The 17432-nt window shown below is 37.9% G+C and overlaps 1 pseudogene; it reads left to right on the top strand.

Annotated features, from left to right (window-relative positions):
- The first annotated feature begins 15409 nt into the window (after window positions 1-15409).
- Window positions 15410-16091, top strand: LOC111140139 (annotated as a pseudogene).
- The last annotated feature ends 1341 nt before the right edge of the window (window positions 16092-17432 follow it).

A 17432-nucleotide genomic window follows, 5' to 3' on the forward strand; every position in this document is an offset into this window, starting at 1 on the left:
TACAAAAGATACGTATCAGTTTATTACATAGTGTTTTATGAATTTATGAATTGGGGAAATCTTATTTTCATTTTTATTTTTCATAAAAAGAACCCCCTAAATATTAGTGAAATAACTGTATAGCTCTTATTCACAGAAAGTTTTCCCAGTCTGAATAATTTTTAGCAGGCTTTCACACAGCTCTTTTTGCCATCAGACATAGCAATTACTACCATCAATTAAGCAACTACTAAGTGCAAGCCTTTGAAATAGACATTTTATTACCTTTTTTTTTTTTTTTTTGGTTTACAATAACCCAATGAGGTACACGTTCTTTTATGCATTTCCCAGATGGAGAAATGGAGGCTTATTGTGTTTACCTTCTTTCCCAAGATTACACAGTCAGGACCCCAAGGAGCCAAAAGAGATCTCTTAAGGTCTCAAGCATGGACTTCCCTGCCTACCCACTAAGTGTGGCAGCAAAGCCAGCAGTCTCCCTAGTATTTCTTCCTTACTAACAGAAACCCAATTTTATTTAAGCAGCAATATAGATATTTAAAAATCTTTAATTTCACTGAAGTCCCTTTTATAGAGTGACCCTATATAACAGGTTCTGGCCAAAGGCAGAGGTCCTGGGGAGGGAATCCCTTCCCAGAAGAAAAGTAAACTTGGAGAAATCCTCACAACCTACAGCCCTCCTGAGAACTAGGCCCAGAGAACTCAGCTTCCACCTCATGACCACAAGAATAAACTCCACACTAAGACTGCAGAACTCAAAACAGGTCTGATTCCCCAAACTTCTTGTTGCAGGAGATAAATTCAACCCTATTTCCTCCAACACTCTAAAAGTTTCCTACTATCTACATCTGAAAGCTTTCCCTAACTGATTCACCAAGTAAGAATTTCACTGCCTAAAATATGATAATCCTTTTATCACAGTTCAGAACCATATTTCCCAAATTAGAATTTTTTAAAATCCTGGGAGCCTAAGCTAACCTACTGAGCTCTGCTGATAAGAATAAACCAGGAAGGATACGTAAAAAATTTTATTATCTATGGGAGGCAAGGAAAAAATGGGGTAGATGGTGACAAAGATGAGAGATTTCTCAAAAATTACCTTTTTACATTTTGATGTTTTTAAACCATAAATATACAGTCTATCTAAACTATGGAAATAAATCAAAGAAGGATATATTATCCTTATGCCTTTTCTGTCAAGAAACCAACAAAATATTACCTTTCTTGGGTCTAGGGGATAATTTGAGGTTCTTTTCTGTAATGATCTTTTTTTCAGCTGTTAATGACTGTAGGAAGATGACAATAATATAATAATAATAATGATAATGTAGTAATTTATGCGACAAGGGATAAAACCAAAAATATTTTTTTAAATACTCCAAGCCTTAAACAATACCCTCCTTAAAATATGCCTCTTTTATTGATATTAACCAATAAGTATTCCCAAAGCACATATTCCTCATACATAAATATATTTTTATATTTTATCAGAATCTAAACAGAGAACTAACCATTAAGAGTTTATAATAGTATTCCATTTTGTACATATCTGTAAGTATTTCAAAATCAGCATATGTACAAAAATTAACTAGAATATCTTGTTGGCAACAGATCCTGAGTATACAAGCATTTCATAAATATACTTCTCATCAAGAGTAGGATGCCCAAAGATTTCATTAGAAAGAAATGCAAAGGCTGGGCCTGGCATGAAGATGTGATTACTAACTTGCCAAAATTACTAAAGGAATTCAAAACTGTAAGAGGACACCTGGGTGGGTGAGCGGGTTATGTGTCTGCCTTTTCGGCTCAGGTCATGATCCTAAGGTCCTGGGATCCAGTCCCATACTGGGCTCTTTGCTCATCAGGGACCCTGCTTCTCCCTCTGCCTGTCACTCCCCCTGATTGTGTGAGCTCTCTCTCTCTCTCTCTCTCTGATTTAACAAAAACAAAAACAAAAACAAGAAGACTGGACCAATTACTGGTGTTCTGAAATAAGGAAGGGAATTCCCAAAGAAATATAATTAAAGTGGCTTAAATACTCAGGAATCTAAGTATCCATTGGCATTCAAGGAAAACCATTTTTAATTACTTTACCAGAGTCCCAGAAGTGTCCTGAAATCCTTCTCCACATCTGCGCCATGCTTCAGAGAGGGAAGCAGCTGCACCCGCTGTCCTGAGACCTGCTCTCTGGAACTTTAGTGGACTCCCTCTTGGAAAGGATGGGTATTCTATATCCCAATTTCTTTTTCTCTNCCCTCTTGGAAAGGATGGGTATTCTATATCCCAATTTCTTTTTCTCTGTGGAGATGGTTTTTAAAGAAAAAAACAAAACAAAACAAAAAATCAAACCAACTTCATTAAAAATACATTAGTAATTAACACTATGGGAACCCAGGAATGGCAATGGTGAAGGCATAGCTTTTGAATGTCTCTGAATCCCCATGTAAAAAAAAAAGTAACAAGAAAGCATACAAACTGTACAATCAGAGAACAAATTTGAAAATACAAAGAGGTGAGGACAAATATATTCAACCCTCCAAAGGTCCTGCATATGATTCTATCTGAAAGCAAAGCTGAAAGAAGTGAAGGAACAAAGAAGGATCTTAGTACATACACATGTGGTGTTCACTATGAAGCAGGCAATCTGAGGATGAAATGGTACCTGAAAGAGTCCCAAGGACATCCAAAGGAGTAGGAGCAGTTAAGACGCTTAGCATTTGTCAGCCAGGACTACCTTCTTGGACCGGATGTTACACTGCAGAGAAATTGCTGGCAGTGGAATCTGCTCAGCAGCACAGGGATGGTAGAGATAAAGAAAAGAAAAGGTTCAGATGGAGCGTAGGAAGGGAACTGAACCAGAAGATATCTAAATAAACAAGTGGCCATATTTTTGCAAACTACAAGAAAAGAACAGAAATTATAAAAGCTCTTTTGAATTCTGCCTTCTTCTAAAAATTCACAGAAACTATAACATAAAAATAGGCAATAGAAAGGGATCAAGGTTAAATCCAATACAAAGTTATAATTAGAAAAAACAGAATGGAGCAGAATAACATACCAACACACAAAGAAAGCACACTAAAGACATGCTGAGAGAACAGAAAAAGTGTAACCTACTATTTCAATATAAGACAACACATTTAGATTACAAAAAGTCAGAAATGAAGTAACAAAACTTAAGCAGTAGAATAAAGTTAAAAAAATCATCTGAGGGAAAGAGCCCAAATGTCCATCCACAGATAAATGGATAAAGAAGATGTGGTATATAAACATATATATACAATGTACATACAATGGAATGAATACACACATACACACACAAACACACACACACACAGACACACATACAATGGAATGTTACTCAGCCATCAAAAAGAATGAAATCTTGCCATTTAAAACAACATGGATGGAGCCAGAGTATGTTATGCGAAGTGAAATAAGCCACTCAGAGAAAGACAAATACCATATGATCTCACTCATATGTGGAATTAAAAAAAAAAAAAGATGAACATAGAGGGAGGAGAAAAAGAGAGAGATGCAAACCATAAAACAGACTCTTCACTAAAGAGAACAAACTGAGGGTTTCTAGAGGGGAGGTAGGTAGGGGGAAGGATTAAATGGGTGATGGGGATTAAGGACACTTGTGATGAACACTGGGTATTGTACATAAGTGACAAATCACTAAATTCTACTCCTGAAACTTAATATTACGCTGAATGTTAACTACCTGGAATTTAAATAAAACTTGAAACAAAAAATAAAATATTCTTTCAACATGAAAAGAAAAAAATCAGCTCAGGAAAAAAAGACTAAACTAGAAGGAATCCAAGAGCACATAGCTATCACAGATAATATCTTAAGAAAGTAATAAGGAGGAAAATTTAAAGTTCATTTTAAAGTATTCAAGAGAAACAGAGTGATCAATCAAGTCTCTCTTGTGATCCAACATACAGATAGTAGCAATCCCTGAAGAAGAAAACCAAGATAATGGGACAGACAAAATATCAAAAACTTCAATTCCAGAGAAACTTTCCTGAAATCTTAAAAAAAAAAAAAAAGGAAACTACATATTGATGCACACCACATACCTGGTAATATCAGCCCAGAAGCAAACAAAACCAGGATATATCCTAGAAAATAGGCTTTTAAAAAAAACACTTTGAACATCTAGGAAAAGGAACAAATGATTTACAAGTGAATAAAAATTACCTTATCACAGAATGTTGACAGCAACTTTACGTGAGAAAGAAACAGAAAATTGTGTTAAGATACTCAAGGGAAGAAAATGAGTGAAGTTTTACCTAGCAACAGTACTAACACTGATTTATTTCCCCAAATGTTTTTGTGTGAGTTTTCCTTTTTTTTTTTTAAATGTCTACAACAGACATGTATTCATTTTATAAGATTTTAAATTTGCATTTTATTTAAGGAAAATCTTTTAAATTTGCAACACAAATCAAATTAAGGTTAACTACTATGAGTTGATCATCTGATTAACACAAAAAACCCCTAATCAATACCATTGTGGTTTTAAAAAAAATGAATTAAGATTTCAATATACCATTAAAACTTCTGTACGGAAGAGGTAACAAATTTATAAAAACAAATTCAGCCATAACATTGATGGCATTTTAACATATAAAAGCCCTACGCATATTCCTCTTTATGTAGAAATTCGTCTGGTGGGGCAGAACTACAAAAGGAAGAGGCATCTATCCTCAAGATAGAGGGTATTTACCCTCCACTAGTGGCAGTTTCCCCTGGCAGCTCTGAAGAAACTCGCTTCATTAACTAGAACAGAAAATAAAGAGGAAGATAACATTTGGTCTCTTGAGCCATTTTGTTTTCTTTAACTCCAGAATACTTTTTAATGCATTAAATCAGCCCAGGTCAGGTATGTAAAGAAATGGGTGACATGGGGGATGGGATAGGGAAGTACAAGATGATTGACCCTGAAATATCTTGAACCAGAGAGTAAGAAAGCACTCAAAGTATGAGAACATGTCATAAGAACACATGAGCATAGGTGAATGGCCTCTCACTGGCCAACTGTGGAACATTTCTGCATCAAATAAATAATGACAGTAAAGGATTATAACCTATTGAATAAAACAGAAATATGGGTCTACATTGATATAAACAGTGGATTTGGAAAATCATTAATGAAAGCTGAACCTATTAGGTGACAGTTTAATGATACAGGGGATATTTACATGCTCATTAAGCATCGTCCCACAAATTACTTATTAATTTCAAAGGGAAAAACAGTAACCTTAAAGTTGGGAAACCTGCAGATACCACCTTAATCAAGTAATCAGCATCAAGTGCCTCTTGATAGGAGGCACTGAGAAGAACACAAGATTCCCGTGGGATTCCTACCAGAAAGGCATAACCTAAATCTAAACTGGGGAAAATATCAGACAAGACCAAAATAACTGGACTGTACACCTCAACAATGACAAGGTCAAGAAATACAAAGAAAGTCTAAAGAACTATTTCAGATTAACAGAAGATTAAAGAGGCATGGAAAGGAAAGGAAATGTATGATCCTGGATGGGATCTTGGACCAGAGAAAAAACGTCATTATTAGGCAACTGATAAAATCTGAATATGAACTGTTGACTAGATAATAATATTGTATCAGTTTTTAATTTCCTATTTTTGTAATTATACTATGCTTATGTAAGAGAATATCCTCAGTCTACAAAATAAATATTTAGGGGTAGAGGTACAGACAAAAATTGATACACACATGCATAGAGAGAGGAAGAGGAAGAGAGGGGGAGATGAGGAAAAGACAGAGAGAGAGGCAAAAAATAATAAACTAGTGAAATGGAGTAAAGGGTTGTATTAGTTCTCTAGGGTTGCTACAACAAATGACCACAAACTCAGTGCCTTAAAACAACAAAATTATTCTCATAATTCTGGAGCCAAGAAGCCCAAAATGAAGGTGTTAGAAATGAAGTCTCCAGGGAAGAATCTTTCCTGGCCTTTTTCTCCCAGCAATCCTTGCCTTCCGTGGATAGTGGCTTCATCATTCCCATCTCTGCCTCTGTCATCTCGTGGCTGTCTTGCCTACATATCTCTCTGTGTTATCTCCTCTTCTCACAAGTCATTGGATTTAGGGCCCAACCCTAATGCCATATAGGCATTATTATTATTCATCTTAACTAGCTACATGTGCAAAGGTCTTATCTCCAAATAAAGCTACATTCTGGAGTTCCAGGTCAACAGGAGTTTATAGAGAACACTATTTAACCTATTCACAGTTCCACCATAAGAAACTTCATTACACTATTATTGCAACTTTTCTGTAAGTTTGAAATTCTGTCAAAATAAAAGTTACCCAAAAAAGAGAGAAAAAACCCCAAATACAACTACATAAGCCCAGGATGATCCTAGCAAAAAGAAGAGAAATATAGTCAATTCTCATTTTTGTAATAGTTATCATTCGATAAAGTCACCACAATGAATTAGCAAATACTGAAACACTATTCCTAAGGAAAATATAGGGTTGATTCCTGTCAGTATACAACCTTATTTTATGTGTGCTTCTGCTTAAAAACACCTTATTTAATATATATAGAGTTTATTCTTTAACATTGAACTCATAGCCAACAGCACTATAACTCATACCTGAACAAAGCTGATCTAACACAAATTTTCTCTATAAGGTGCATCACAGCTGTTCTGCACTTAGGGACAAGTAGATAGCACTTCACTTACACACTGAAATCACACAAAGCACAAAACTGTGAAAAACAGGGCATTAAGTAGACCAAGAAAGGACACACTTGTTTACAGTATAAGAGCTGGAATAAGCTGGCAAAACAGACCTTTGTTCGACCTCAGCTGATTACTTAAACGTCAAGTGACTCAAATTTTTCTCTGCTCTGCACATGCCCACAAATTACTCTGAAAGCACCACAAGGATTGATTTGGGGATTACAAATAAATTTGGGAAAAGGAGAATTTGTAAACACAGAAACTGAATAATGAAGATCAACTATACTTTGAGCAGAACTTCAAAAGGAAGCAATTGAAGTGGTTAAAACATAAAAGGTATTTCATTGCTCCATTGCATTACTATCCAGCCCCTCAGAGACCATTTTTTCTTCTTATCACTGCTCTTCGCCATTCTTCATTTCTTTAGGTACACCATGATTATGAATTTTATTTATTCATTTTGAAAATTTACTCCCTGAAAAAGGAAATGCATGCTACCATACAACTTTGGGCTGCTGCTCCCCCTGGAAAGTTTCTCAATAGTATTTGTTTGGGGTATCATTTAATAAACTTGGGGAATAAATTAGATGTCTAACTGAATGCAAAGGGGAGTTTTCTTGAGTATCTGAATAAACCCCAATGGCTCAAGCCATATACTTGAAGAAAATAAATGCTTTTGCACCTAGGAATTTACCTATATTAAGAAGAGATACTGACTCAGGGACCCTCAAGTCTGAGGAACTTGATTGCTCCTCAGATTGAAAGTTTCAATCAAGCTGGTCAGTTAGGAAGCACTGTGATGCTCAGAGCTCATTCGATCAAATATTTGTCCATTTGTTTCTTCAGAGGTCTTTCCTTCCCTCAGGTAACAGAACATTTCTCAGGCCTGTCACTCACTGCTTTGGTTACATTTGACTGGTCCTTTGCTTCTCCAGATTTCATCCATACCCAGATTCTTTAGGGACTGGAACCCTCTAATCAATATAAATGACAAAAATATGATGTTCTTTTCTTCAGTCAACATTTACTGAGTGCCCAGTGCATGCAGACACTCTGCTAGGCTTCAGGGATACAAGATGAGCAAGAAAGACCCTGCTCTTCAGTGGCTCAGGCTGTGGTGAAACTCTCCCTTAAATCTGATAACATGAAAGCCTGAGCCCAAGTTTAGATTCTGGCTAGCATGGACTTCAATCTTACTTGTCAGCCTTCCCCTCCACTCCCCCATGTTATCCTTCACATTCAACAGACCCTGCACATTTCTACCACCATAACTGTATCAATGGCACTCTTTGCTGGAAATCACCTCTCCACTCCCTTCAGTCTCTCCTACTCTGCCACAGATCAATGCTCTTCTATTCCCTGAAATAACCCCCAATACCTCCACACATACCTCTTTGTGTGAAACCATCATGTCTCCAGTATATTCTACTCCTTCCGTTAGAACAAGAGCAGAAGGAGACATGTCCCTAATCATCTCATCACCTCAGTACACAGTGCTCCCCCCACAGAGGTGCTCATTAAAATGACTACTGAATGAATATGTAAATTACTTATCATACTAATCATCATTGGTTCACAGATGCTAATGATATCTAAAGTAAATCAGACAGTAGGCATAAGTTTAAGGGGAAATTCAATATACTACATTTCAATTTTATCCATCAAATGTAACACAGCTCCCTTACACTGTTGGTATCATGTATATGTCTCTCTCCAGTGTTTACTCAGCCACAGAGAAGGCACTTACAATGGCAGTTTCATTGGCCTTCTCACCCAGCCATCTTTTTTTTTTTTTAATTTTATAGTGACAAAACACACCCCCATTACCACAGTTTTAGGCATCCCACCTGGCCACAGTCAGTCACAAGACATCAGCCTGGGGCCACAGTGACTGACTCATCCACGGATGCGATAGGACACAAGCTGAATCAGTCAGAGGGCCTCTCCAGGACTTTTTCTAATTGAGACTACTGGAAAGATTCTCTTCTTCCCAACTTGGTCAAGGATATGACCCCAAAGCAGTCAGCAGCCTTGTCCTATACCATATGAAGAAACCTGAGAAAGTGAGCAGAGGTACAAGCTGTGCTCCAGGTTATAGGCTAGATTATTTGAGCAACCCAGGTGCCCAGCTGCTGTGAGCTGCAAGTCTACCCAATAGTCTTTTGTAACTTTGTCCAGTTTAAGCTAGGCTTCAATCATTAGCTACTGAGTTGAACTATAGCACTCAGTTTGTTTCTCCTAAACTGAAGTGATTCACTGAGCATTGTGAAGGTATACAGCTAAAAAAGTTTCTCCCTTCAATGACCTTAGGTTCTAAGAATATGCATTAGAGTGAAGGAAAAAGTAGGCTGAGACTGGGCTGATAGACTCAAAAACAAATTAATGAGAGAATGTTTCCTGGTGAAAGCTGGTTTTGACTCACATGAGGGAAAAAAATGTACTTTGGTGATGGCTATCAACAGGTCCTAGATTTTCCACGGTAGTCCTAGTTCCAAATATCCTGATTTATTACCCTCCCAGAACACAGAAACATCAAGGCAATTTCACAAGCAGCACATAAGTCTTTATAGACCACATGTTTAGCCTGTGCTGTCAGAATGCTGTCAATGAACTGTGCTACTTGTTGGCCACATTAACACTGGGCCAGATTATTTATCTTCTCAAGACACAGTTTCTGCATCTGTAAAATGGAGATAACATACTAAGCTCAAGACTATTATGAAGACTAAATTGCTACTAATAACAATTGTAGGTAATAATAGTACTGAGTACAATTACAGAAGGTAGAATAGGTAATTAATATTCACAAGTTAAAATGGGAATGTGCTTTAGATGCTTTATTTTCACATGCTGTGATTCACAAAAACAATGCTTTAATCCAATGACTTACTTCAATATCTCACACCATAAAAGAAAAAGAAGCTTCCTGATTAGAACTCTGTGGCCTCTCAAAGTTTAAGGAAGATAAAGGAATTAAATGAAAAACTCAGTGGAATAGGCCAGTCTATTTCTAGAGTCAACATCACTATTCCATAAGCTACAGCCCTGCGACTAATACACTTGCCTTATTTTTCTCCTAGGCTGGTCAGGCAATTGCAGGTCTTCAATACCAATTAAGAAAGCCCCACCCTCCTGATATGAAGATATAAGTGAGTAAGAAAAGTATTAGAACAATCTGAGGGGAAAAAAAAAATCTATAAGTAAAATGAATGTTCATAAGGCACAGTGAAATTTTTGAAAACCGCCTGTAAGGTTCATAATAACTTTGTCCATATATTGTTTCCTGCCAGCCTGTCTTTTCAATATCTTCAGTCTGACCAGATGGGCCCCTCAAAACCTGGCTCAAGGATTACTTTCTTCAGGAATCTTCAGGAACCTTATAGCCCTCAGTGATCCTCCTTGCAATTATTCCTTTGGGAATTAGTTACATACTACTTCCTATCGAACTTTCATTGTTACCACACAAAATGTTATTTTCATGTGTTATGTTATGTCTTCTATCTACCTAAAACCAGGACTTCATTTATATTTATGTTCCATATGTGACAAGTTCTAAAAGAACTAGCTTCTAGAACGTGCTGGTTTATCCATTATTTGCAGAATATATACTTGCAATACATGCTAAATATGTATAGAGGCTACCTCAATCATTGCTCCATTTAAGGATGTCCATGTCTATACTAAAACCTTGATTATCTTTTCCATTCATAGAAGACTTTCAGGAAAGAATCCATAACCATTCCAAATGGTTTTAAAATGTTCAGTCAAAAAAGCCTTGAATCAGGTACCAGTTTAAATTCATTTCTTTTGTCATCAGAGAAAATAAAGCAAAGACCTAGTTGCCATATTTTGTATAGCCTTCATATACTTTCAAATTAAAGAGTACTATGGCCTAAATTGTAAATGCCAGAAATATGCCAATTATGCTTGGACTCACAGTAAAATAATTACCTGCTTTTGGTATTTTAAAACACCCAAACTAATTAAACAACCCAGACTAATTTACCATCGGTATTCTAAAAAACTGTGAATCTAGAACCCTAACATCTGGCAATCTGGCACTCTTGTTCTCATTTGCCTGATCTGGAACTTCTTAATGTTAAGAATGTTGGAAATACGGTGATGTGTTTTATTTTCAACATTTGAAACATTTGAAAAGAAATGCAATGCAGACTTATTTTCCATTCACACTGTATACCAGATCAGAATACCATTTGTCTGAAACTTTTTTTTTTTTCTGAAATGGAAAATTCCTATGCTAGAAACCAATTTCCCATCCTCTCCCTCCCCTATCCCTCACAGACTTGATATGACTCTTTATCCAAGGATTTTTTTTTTAAGATTTTATTTATTTATTTGAGGCAGGGAGGGGCATAGGGAGAAGGAGAAACAAACTCTCCTGCTGAGCAGGGAGCCTGACATGGGGTTCAATCCCAGGACAGGATTATGAACTGAGTCAAAGGCAGATGCTTAATGGACTAACCCACCCAGGCACCCCTAATCCAAGGATTTAAAAGACAAAAATAATGACAACTGTCCAGTTTTATTTTATTAACCACTCCCCACTCAAAAGCAGGATTCCCTGCCTCCTCACTGTTAGCTAGTTGAGGCACAGCAAACTATACACTCAGACTTTGATAGGCTTAAGCTTATACAAAGCTAGGATATCATCAAAATCCCTGGAAAGGCTCTAAATTCAAGTCTCTGTTCCTCATTCCCTCAAAGCCTCTAGCAGAATCTCTGCCATATGGTTTATACTAACCTTCTTACTTTTTAAAACAGGAAGCCTGAATAAAATACAACAGACTTTAACTTAAGTTAATCTTTAAAACTTTAATTTAACTTAATCACTTAAAAAGGTGCTAGCCAGTCTTTCAATTTAAGGCTCTTACCTAATTTAAAGTACCTCACACATAATTCTGTAATCACACACTACTAAAGCACAAGCTCCAATGAAAAAAGGCACAATTATTTAGCTAGACTGAATGTTTATATCCCCCCAATAATTTATATGTTGAAACCTAACCCCTACTGTGATAATGTTTGAAGATAAGGACTTTGGGAGGCGATTTAGTGATGAGAATGGAGGCCTCATGAATGGGATTAATACCCTTAATAAACAGGACCCAGAGAGATCCCTTCTTCTGTTTATTCCACTATGTGTGGCTGCCTCTGAACTCGGAAGTAGGCCTTCACCAGACACAATGTACCATTGCCTTCATCCTGAACTTCCCAGGCTCCAGAACTGAAATAAATGTGTTGTTTAGAGACACTCAGCCTATGGTATTTTACAGGCAGCCTTAATAGACTAAGACAATTTAGTAGGTACCAGATACTAATAGCAAATGTCATATGTATTACCTCATAAAGATTCTAGATGATAAAGGAGACTGAAATGAATAGTACCAATCCTTTGTTATAGATAAAACTAAGTGTTGAAGAGATTATCTAAAATCATACATCTATAAATGACAAAGCCAGGATAAAAATCTAGGCTAGTCTTGGGGTGCCTGGGTGGCTCAGTTGGTTAAGCAACTGCCTTCAGCTCAGGTCACGATCCCAGAGTCCCGGGATCGAGTCCCCCATCGAGCTCCCAGCTCCACGGGGAGTCTGCTTCTCCCTCTGACCTTCTCGCCTCTCATGCTCTTTCTCACTGTCTCTCTCTCAAATAAATCTTTAAAAAAAAAAAAAAATTTAGGCTAGTCTAAGCCCAAGGACCATAGTCCTAATAGGGCCACATCTTTCTGCAAATGAGAAAAAGATCCTCCTACTCAAGCCACTATACTTCCAACTACTAGAAAACTATCATAATATATTTTGTTAGGAAATATATTTTTTACTTATTATTTATTACCATCTGCTGGAAGAATAACATAATAAATTACACATTTTTCAGGACATAATTATGAATGGGGTCGATGAGGGCACTGCAGGTCTCAACCTGCACAACTAAATACAGCTGTTCTGGTGGATAAAAGCAAATGGAATTTCAAATATTTTTATTATTATTGAAAACTAAATTCAACAAACTGGAATTTATAACAGTTTAAGCACAGAAGACACAGAGATAAATCATGAACCCTGTCCTCAAGACATAAGTATGATCAATGGATATGTCGAGTATAAGGCAGTATCAAGGATAGAAAGAATAATTCTAAAAATCCTTTAACCTCTCTCATTCAAGCCTTAAGCGTTAGGACAGGAATCACATACTTCAGCGCTGGTGATATCTAATGAAGACTCACTTCATAATTGATACTATCTTCTGACTACAACCTTAGAAGGCAGAAGGGATTAGGTAGGGATGTCTCTCAAATTTCTTTGATAAATGCACTAATGACATTCATGAGAGCTCTATCCTCATAACCTAAACACTTCCAAAAGGTATCATGTCCAAACACTAACATATTGGGGATGAGGTTTCACCAATAAATGAGGTGGGACACAAATAATCACTCAACATCAAAGCCCCCAATAGAAACACCAAGGCTCAGGTGAGCTTCCTTGATACTGACACTGTACATCCAGAAAATTAACCATTCTGACTCCAGAGAAAACGAGAAAAGTTCCAATGTCTGAGACCTTTACTGGATTCTGCACTACATGCTTCTTTCCTTGGCTTATTTTAATCTCTATCCTTTCCTTATAATAAACTGTAACCATGGGTATAATAGCTCCCAGCAAGTTCTGTGAGTCTTTTTATAGTGAATTATTAAGCCTGAGGTTGGCTTTGGGGACTCTGGGAGCCTGAAGTTGGTGTCAGAGGTGAAAGTGATCTTATATGGAGTAATACCTCTAGCTGGGCTACTGGCTAAAACTCTTAACTCCTCACAAGAGAGACAGTAAACTAGGTAAGAGGAGGTGTACATCACAGTTCAAAACAGAGGCCACAAATGAGACTATTAAAAAGAAGAGGTGAAGAATGACTAATTAGGTAAAACAAAGTTTAGATTTAAGAATAATTTTGGGGGGATGCCTGAGTGGCTCAGTAGGTTAAGCGTCTGCCTTCAGCTCAGGTCACAATTCCAGGTTTCTGGGATAAAGTCCAGAGTCAATCTCCCTGCTCAGTGGGGAGCCTGCTTCTCTCTCTGCCTGCAGTTCCCCCTGCTTGTGCACGCTCACATCCTCTCTCCCTCTCTCTCTGACAAATAAATAAATAAAACCTTAAATAAAAAAAGAGAAAGAATTTTCACTTTTATATATTCGGAAGTAACGTAGAATATACATCCAAACCTGAGGAGCTATGTTTGAAAAAACAGCCAAGATTGTAAAAGGGGAATGTTAAGAATTCTAACAAAACGGCAAAAGAAATCAGAGTTGCACTGGAAAAACAAATTGTACCCTCCAGGTACCAAAAAAATAGGGAACAGAAAACAAAAATATATTGGAATTTTAATATGTACATGTGAGCATATACATACAAACACAACATATAACCCTGAAGTAGGTTCTGGCACTCTGACCATTTAGTGGACTATAACAGTATTAATATTATTAAAGAAACAAAACAAGTGAAATACTAAGATGACTTGAGGTCACTGTCTTCAAAAAGTTCCTAAATCCTTGAGAGATAATGGCAAAAGTGGCCATAAAGCAAATTAAGTCCCTGGTACCCTATCACAAAAAGAAATAACAGAATTGAAAGAGCCCAGTATAAACAAGGAGAAGTGAAAGTTTGAGACAAAGGTCTTATCTATTGTATACTGGAGCAAATTACTTAACACCTGAACAAGTGATTGGCCGTTATACTGAACATCTTTTTAAGGACCTCTTCCACCATAGATGGCTGGTAAATAGCTATTAAAATGTCCAAGGAATAAAATATTTGAATCTCCATATCCTCACATGTAAAATGAAGGCATTTAACAGCATGACCTCAAACATTCCATCAAGCACTAAAATCCCATAATTCAAGTAACTTTGACCTCAAAAAGAGAAATAGTTTCCCAACAACCAAAACTAATGGAGTTCATGATCACTAAATCAGCCTTACATGAAATATTAAAGAGGGAACTCTCTTCAAAGTGACAAAGACAAGAAAGGATCAGAGAAAATCTCCAGAAACAATATAACTAATAACACAATACTACATACATATCTATCAATAATTACCCTGAATGCAAATGAACTGAATCAATCAAAAGACATAGGTAACAGAATGGATTTTTTAAAAAAAGACCTATCGGGCGCCTAGGTGGCTCAGTGGGTTAAGCCTCTGCCTTTGGCTCGGTCATGATCTCAGGGTCCTAGGATCAACTCCCACATCGGGCTCTCTGCTTGACAGGGAGCCTGCTTCCTTCTCTCTCTCTCTGCCTACCTCTCTGCCTACTTGTCATCTCTCTCTGTCAAATAAATAAATAAAATCTTTAAAAAAAAGTGACCTATCAATATGCTGCCAACAAAAGACTAATTTTAGTCCTAAAGGCATGTGCAAATTGAACAAAAGGGGATGGAGAAACTTTTATCATGCAAATGAATGTCAAAAGAATACCAGAGCAGCAATACTTATATCAGACAAACTAGACTTTAAAATACTGTAACAGGTGTGCTTTCACCTCTTCTTGCACTCTCATGATAATGGCAGGTGCCATCTGCTCACGTGGATGCAAAATTACGGCTACTAGAACAGGGAATGTCTCCCTGCCTGCCCCACTTCCTTTTGCCACCAGTACTCGAGCTCACCAGCATGTCCATGGTGCCACACAATCGCTCATAAAGCAGTTGGCCCTGGCGGGGATGGGGTGGGGGATGTCAACCAGTTCAGCAAGAAGTATATCCAGCAGACCAAGCCCCTCACTATGGAGTGCATCATTAACCTGTACTCTTACAAATTATACTTGGGTACAAAAGAGAGCCTCTATGAGGACAGCTCTGTTGCAGCCAGATTTCAGCACATGAGGGAGGAATCTGATAAAACTGGAATGAGAAGGACTGTAGAAGGGGTTCTGAATGTACATGAGCACCAGCTACTGCATGGGTTACTGGTACAGCTGTGGACAACTTTCGTCAAGTTACCTGGTGGTTAATCCAGAAGATGAAGTTGAAGGCCTGAAACACTTAATGAAGAGAAACTGGGTTATCAAGATGGAGTCCTACAAGACTGGGTCATTCATGACTGCATTGGTAACTGCTAGAGACAAAATTCTTAACCTCCTTGGTATCCATATATTCCTGCACATGTTACAAAATGTAAGCAACATAATAAGTTGTTTTCAGTTCATCATCAAGAGAAAGCCTTGTTTGCAGTTCCTAAAATTTATTAGCTTGTAGATGCACCATTTGAACTGTATAACAATGCACTAGGATATGAACCCATCATTTCTATTCTTCCTCAGTTTCTAGGCAGGTTCGATTTCATACACAAGTGAATTCCTGCACAGTGGAGAAGTGAAAGAAGCCACTTCTGTGAGCACAGCTATACACAGTGTAGAATAAACATGGTAGAAATTTGTTTTGTTTGTTTTTCTCTTTCACAATCACTAAGTTGCTACCTGCGTTCTTCTGATTGAATAGTAAAGTTAACATGAAGAACTGGTGGTGTAAACAAATCTGATAATTCATTTACATTAGATTCTACTCATTCTTCTTTGTAAAACATTAAATACGAACTTCTTCCTGTTTGTATTTATTTTCCGGGTTGCTCAGGGAGAGACTATTCCCCTTCCTGGAGAGCATTTGGAGGAGCACATATGCCCTCTCCAGTGACAAAGGGACAGCTAGTGAGCCACTGAGTAGAACTCCGAATGGGGTCAGAGGGGCATGCAGATGGCAAAAAAACTTTTAACTTTACGTTGGGAGCCACAAAATACTTCCTCTGTGTGCCCGATGATCAGCAGCTTTTCTAGGACTTAAAAGTGCAGAGCCCAGAGATTTTAATGATCGCAGGTAACCTGGTGGCCACATTTTGCTGTCTGCCACACTAGATTCAAGCATCTGCGATGGCTTCCCTCGGACAAAGAGGAGTAGTGGACTGAGTGGAGTGCAGATGAGTGATAACTTCGCTCCGGCTTCTCATTGGGCATCACAATAAACTCTGGCCTCCGGAGGTATACTGGGCAATGGCTTTTAGGGGACTGGATGGTGCTGGACAAGGCTCCCAACCAGGGGGAATGGGAGTGGGCACACATATTACCTGGCCCTTTAAAACTTGGAATTTTGAATCCCAGCCACTGGCCAGAGGTAAAATACAGGAGATCTGTGGCTCTGGGCATGCCAAGAACCTGGACACAAATAGGTTAGGGCAGGGAACTGATGAGGGCCTGGGTCACAGGATATTGCTCAAGAGGGCCTTCTGAGCAGTGGTTGCCAGGAGTTCTGCTCCACAGGGACATGAGGGTGATGTGACACCATATTCTACTTCTTCTAACACCCCTCCCTCATCTCACCCACCAGCACAGATTATAGAGAGAAACAGAACTCCTCCAGTGAAGGTTTGAGTCCCCTACACTAACCTCCCACCCCAACTGACAGGAGCGTCTTTTTTTTTTTAATTTTTTTTTATTTTTTTATTAACATACAATGTATTATTAGCCCAAGGAGTACAGGTCTGTGAATCGTCAGGTTTACACACTTCACAGCACTCACCATAGCACATACCTTCCCCAATGTCCATAACCCAACCACCCTCTCCCTACCCTCCTCCCCCCCAGCAACCCTCAGTTTGTTTTGACAGGAGCATCTTTATGATGGCAAGTCAGCTTGTGAACCAG

This window comes from Enhydra lutris, unplaced genomic scaffold, assembly GCF_002288905.1.
Source record: "Enhydra lutris kenyoni isolate GAN:26980312 unplaced genomic scaffold, ASM228890v2 scaffoldscaffold182, whole genome shotgun sequence".
Taxonomy (NCBI): Eukaryota; Metazoa; Chordata; class Mammalia; order Carnivora; family Mustelidae; genus Enhydra; species Enhydra lutris.